The sequence below is a fragment of the Harpia harpyja genome, chromosome 5 (genome assembly GCF_026419915.1).
Source record: "Harpia harpyja isolate bHarHar1 chromosome 5, bHarHar1 primary haplotype, whole genome shotgun sequence".
In the NCBI taxonomy this organism is placed as follows: domain Eukaryota; kingdom Metazoa; phylum Chordata; class Aves; order Accipitriformes; family Accipitridae; genus Harpia; species Harpia harpyja.
In genome coordinates, this window is record NC_068944.1 from 16,051,504 (window position 1) to 16,057,733 (window position 6,230).

A 6,230-nucleotide genomic window follows, 5' to 3' on the forward strand; every position below is an offset into this window, starting at 1 on the left:
CCTCCCAAGATCTTGCCCTGCCCCAGCCTGCCGGGGGGGGGGGGGGGGGGGGGGGGGGCAAAAATGTTGGAGAGACAGCCTTGATGCTGTGCCAGCACTGCTCAGCAGTAGCCAAAACACTGGTGTGTTATCAACACCTTTCTAGCTACTGATGCAGAGCACAGCACTAGGAGGGCTGCTATGGGGAGTATTAACTCCATCTCAGCCAGACCCAATACAATTATGTAATTATTTATTAAAATGAAGAACTGTAAAATGAAAACTGTCTCCTGAAGACATGAAGACAGGTGGGTTACTAAGTCAGCAGATTTCATATGTGTAATAAGACTCAGTGGCAAAACTATTATAAAGTCGAGGAAGAGATGTGTCTGAAGAAACAAGCAGCTGGAATGATAGGAGGTGCTCAGATTAGCTTTTGGCTGATGCTCACTTACAGCGTGACTCTGGCTTCAGTCTGTCATTAGAGAAATGAAATTTAATTACATTTTCAAATTCATTTTTTCTAAATTATCGTTAAAAAAAAATTGGATTCAAAACCAGCACTGTCTTACTCATACTTACGATTTAGACTTTATACATGGACAGCTGTTAATATTTTGTGTGTGCAAGTGTACAGGATGCAGGTGCCCAGGCGCAGGCAGCGGGTTCTGCAGGGCGGCCTCTGTGAGGAGAGGCCGGGGCTGCCCCGTGCCGGACACAGCCGGTTCCAGCCGGTTCCAGCCAACCCACCGCAGGGCACGGCTGAGCCCCTCAGACAAGATGGTGGCCTCTGGAAAACATATTTAAAGAAAGGGCAAAATGCTACACAGGCCAGTGAGGAGTGAGGAAAAATAAGTGTGAGAAACAGCCCTGCAGACCCCCAGGTGAGTGAAGGAGGAGGTGGTTTTGGAGAGACCCCAGTGGAGCAGGTATTTTCCTGAAGCCCGTAGAAAGGACCCAAGCTGGAGCAGGGGAAAAGTGTGAGGAGGGGCAGACAGTAATTGTTATGAACTGAGTGCAACCCCCCGTTCCCCACCCTCCTCTGCGCTGCTCAGGGTAGGGGCGGGTAGAGGAGTCAGGAACGAAGGGGTGAAGCTGGGCCTGGGAAGAAGAGGGTGGCTGGAGGGAAGGTGTTTTAGGTTTTGTCTTTGTTTCTCACCATCCTACTCTATTTTTATTTGGCAATAAATTAAATTATTTTTTCCCAAGTTGAGACTGTTTTGCTCATGCTAGTAACAGATGACTGATCTCCCCGTCTCCATCTCATCCCATGAGGTTTTCTGTGTTATTTTCTCCCCTGTCCTGTATTAGGAGGGGGAGTGAGAGAACATCTGGGTGGGCATCCGGTAGCCAGCCAAGGTCAACCCACCACAGCAAGTAAGAATAAGCATATTTAGAGAAAATCCACTTTCACTTTCAATGACTTTTCTTAGTTATACCAAGTTAAACCTTTTCATATTTACCAGCGATGAAAGATACTTGATGGAAATTATGTAGGTGCTTTCTGCATTGCACAAATTCTCAGAGTGATCTTTGAATGCAGATGCTATTTTGTGCCATCATTTTACGCATGTCATATCAGTATCGGGACTGTAAAATCTGAATGGGGCTTTGTTAAAAAAAAAAAAAAATCCAGATAAAATAACAGTCTCTTCACAAAGCTGATTCTAGAGCTTTTTTTTTCCTGATGGACCATCTTAAATAAATTCTTCTAACCATGTGGAGTACCTAAAGGGAGGAAGAGATAGATGGAAAGGTGGTTTGTTTACTCAAGAGCAAATTTTTTTTTCTGGCTTTCAGGAGCTAGTAAGGTGTATGCAGTCAGAGAGGAGTGAAATGCATAGTTATTCCTTTGGAGTCATGGATTCATATTTTCAAGGTCACACAGTGAATCTTAGAAGAGTGCTTGACAGACTGAATCAAGATCCCCAATATGCAGTTTTTTAAAAATGCAGAATTTGTCTGCCTCTAAAGGGATGTTTGAGGAAAATATCATCTGCTGTAACTGGATTTTTAGGCAATAAGGACAAAAGGGACAGCTAGCATTGTTTGATCTTGTACACAGTGCTGTCAGAGCATTTCAGTCCACAATTTCTATTTTGACCTATGTCTTTAAAAAGGCATTCAGACTTGATTAAAAAGCTGCTTGCTGCATTAACACTCAGCTGACATGCTGTGGTACTTTATTAGCAAAAAACTTATACTGAAATGAAAAAACGAGCTAAGCCTAGATCAAATAAAGGTGTCTGATGCCTAGGAGGTAAGTACTGCAGCAAATAACTTTTGGGTATTTTGACTTTGAAGCCATGTGCAGAATTCTGCGTAGTGTACCTCAGCTCTTTAAGTAGTTTGGTTGACTCAGAGTGGTGAGCTAAATAGTGCCCTGCACTATGTATTGGGAGTCATGCAAAACCGTTCAACAGAAAATATGGAGAGCAGGCTTATACCAGAAGATTCCTCCTTCTCCGAATTTTAGATGCTCAACGGATTTCAGAAAATGCTTTCATCTATTCGAGATCTTGACCTGAACGCAGCAAGTTACATCATTTGAAAGGGTGAGCAAATGCCACCCTTCCCAAAGGGGATGAAAAAATGGAACTCTGAGGCAGGAAATAAAATCTTTTAAAATCCTTCTTCATCCTGAGGAGGTTCACACTGACATCTGCTACCTGCCAGGGTTCAGATGAAGACAGGAGAAAACATAACTGTAGCTGATGAGATTCTCACTATTTTGAGTAAGAGGTCCCGAAATAGTGACAGAGTTGATATTTCCCTTTTCTAACAGAATATTGTAATCACTGGTCTGCAGAATCACACTATTTCCTGTATTGCTTTAGTCTCTTAATTTCTGGATGAGGTCTCTGGCTGAAAAAGAATTATAAAGTCTCAGTTCATCTTGGTAGATGTGGTCTCCTTCCTACACTTCCAAGATTTCTACATTTCTAGTATTTCTACAAATATTAACCATCAGAAGATTTGAGGTATTTCCTCAGGAAGTTGCAACAATACACAAACAGCATTTTTCAGGTATACAGCAAATCTTGAGAATTTATAATGTTGGAATTATTTTAATAGAGAAAGAGGAGAAGAGAGACACCTACTTTTAATGAAAGCTTTCAAAACCTAGTGTTGATTTCATCTCTTGAAACATGAGAAAACTTTCAAATCTCAAATTGACAAGGCAATACGTATCCCAGATTTCCTTAATTAACTCCTTAGGAGGACAGGGAAGATTTAACATTTGATAACAGTGCTGTAAACACTTAAGCTTATTTTTCCCTGAAAAGATGAGAAAGCTGTAAGAAAAAGAACAGATACTTATTTCATCATTCCTGATGGGGCTTACGTGTGACTTTTTGTTATCCTTCCCCCCCTCCCCCCCAAGAATAAATTATTGAGAATAATTTTTCTATTATAAGACAGGTGAGAAGCAGGTGGTTTGATATGCCAAACCTGTGTAGCCCTTCATTATCTCTCTTTATCCTTTTTTTGTCTAGCAAGAAACTATGGCTTCTGGATGAGTGTTTTTTTGCTGTTGGCTCTTGGATATAACTATGTAATAAGATTTCATTGTGCTGGTTCTACTGTCAGCATCCTTATGAACAAGCTTTGCAGTATGAAAAATATTTTTTGTTGTTATTACTGGTTAAAAATCAGATTGATGAAAATAATGTAATCTGAATGCTATTCTATATATATAAAAAAAAATTAAAGCTTTTAGCATACATTTTTTATGACCTACTTTTCAAGAGTATAGCTCTGTTGCTACCAATATGTACATACAGGTATATACAATGCACACATATATAGAGCTAGAAATCTGTCTCTAAGAAAGGATTTGACCTTTTGGCTGGAATCTGTATCCTTCTGATGGGCTGTTCAGCTTCTGAGTAGTTATATAGGAACTGCTTATCTTTCAGAATATGGTCTGAAAGGGCCATCAAACAGGAATGACAGCCTTAAATTTTCCTGTAGATATACTTCCTTTCTCTAAAATGCTGATCAGGTCTCATTTCTTTATTATTGTGTTCGGTTTAGTGTGTTGCTTTAAGAAAAAAAAAAAGGTGCGGTTTTGATTGCTTTGTTTTCTCACAGTTTTTACTGCCTAGACTGGTACTAGGGGACCTTCATTTTCCTGCTCTGGAGAATTGACCATATATCTCATCTCTTCAAATTGTGCCCAAGCTACAGGATTAGAAACTTGCAAATGAGGATATTCACTAACCCTTCTGCTTCAACTGTGTGTCTGTAAGGAGAATTGAGTGGTCAGTGGGCAAGGTGGGTAGCTGACATTTGTTTAAGGGTTAGACTGGTTGCTTAGGCCAAACAAACTTGGCTCCTGTTTGCTCTGTCAGCTTCCTGATCTTTCACCTGGGTTTCATTTGAATGGGCCGCAGAAATACTTTAACTGCAGTTGTGCCCACTTCCCCTGACTTTGGTGTCTTTCCCAGCCTTTCCCTTGGCAGTAGAAAGAGAGAACTCCTTCCCCTGAGAGACTCGGAGCTTTCCTGAGCCTGTGTGATAGGGCAGCTTGATCCATAGTTTCTAAAGCATTCTCTAGAAGGTAAGTGTGGCAGTCATTGAGTTGTGAAAAAAGCTGGTTGGGGCACTTGGGGACCCTTGCAACTAGAGCGTGACTGATCAGATGACATCTACGTACTACTTGTATGTATCTTTGTAAGGCTATGTGCTTAACTTCATCATACCATGCTTTTCTTTAGTATCTTTTCATGATGTTATAATTCTTAAGATTTCAGTATTGTAATATTTGATTTTCTTCCCTGAAAGGAAAATCAGGCCATGATGTTCCTGCTACACAGCCATATGTTAAGCTTAGTATAACATTGAAGTTAGGAGGAGGCTCAAAGAAACAGCTAAATTGTAGGTACCCTAATCACGAAAGAACTTTCTAACTCATGATCATGCCATTTTTTGCTGTACTGTTTTAGGAAATTCACAGTATTGTACAAGGTCAGTGTAATACTGCCTATTTTATATAATGAAGCAGTAGCAATCGTTTCAGGCCATTTTTGGTTTTTTGTGACTATTTAGGGAGCAAGACCACCTTAGAATATGAGGAGTGGGCATTATAATGTAAAGAGAAAAAATAATGACAATAAACAAATGCTCAAAAATTTCCAGGTGAAAACTGTTTGATGCATCAATTGGTGTAGAGTTTTTGTTTAGGAGCCATATCTCTCCAACATCTAATACATGTACATGACAAGTGGTTTGTTGTTTGGTTTTTTCTCTTCTTTTTTTCATAGGAACAATTTCAATATTTAGTTATGTAAGTTAGAAAAAGGTTATACTTCTTCCCGATGATTTTTCATATTCTAATGTTGTTTTAGTTTCAAGTCTGTAAAGTACTCTTGTAACTTGTGACTCTCATGTGCAAAAGTTCTATGCTACATTGGCAAATTTCTGCTATAAATCACTTTGATCTGAATGGATAGTCCCCAAAGTAATTTTGCTTAGATTTGCTTAGAGTTATCTGACTGGAATGATTTTCAGTTTTCATAAAAACAGCAATAAATCGCCACTATTGCCATTACTTGCTGTACAGATATCCAACACAAACACACTGATGGTACAAAGGGCTCCAGAGACCTTTCTGAAGATTGAACAGTTTGAACAAAAAATAACTTTATTTATTTTTTTTACCTCTGTGACTATTGTTAAAGGCTAATTTGAATACTTTGGAAAACAATGTTTTATTGTCTGCTCTCATTCAAAAATATAAATCCAATCCTATCACAAACCCTAAACCGAAGGTGTAACATAATCCTTCAGATATCATATATAGTCTTTACGTAGTTATTACACAGGTTTTAATAAAAGCTGCAAAAGTTTGGAGCTGCAAAGTTAAGATACTTTAGGAATGCATCAACAGAGAACTATGGAAGCTTAAAATTTTAAATTTGATAGGATAATTATATTAAGTATATTAAAGCTTTCTGCAAAAAATTTGAAGAATTTTCCACCAACAGCTAAGCTGATACAAAAATGACATGCTTAACAAAATTGTTTAGATTTTGCTAAGGTATCTGTTTGGAGAAATTGTATAACTTGATTTTAAATAAAATGTTTTAATTTTCCATTTGAAATTATTTTTGGCAGCTACAAAAAAGATCACCTTATGAGTATGTAAAATGAAATGTTTTAATCAGTGAAGATATTTTTAAATATCTTCCTTCATAAAGAGTTTAATTTTTTTTTTTCCAAAATTAGAACAAAGCAACAACTTTGAT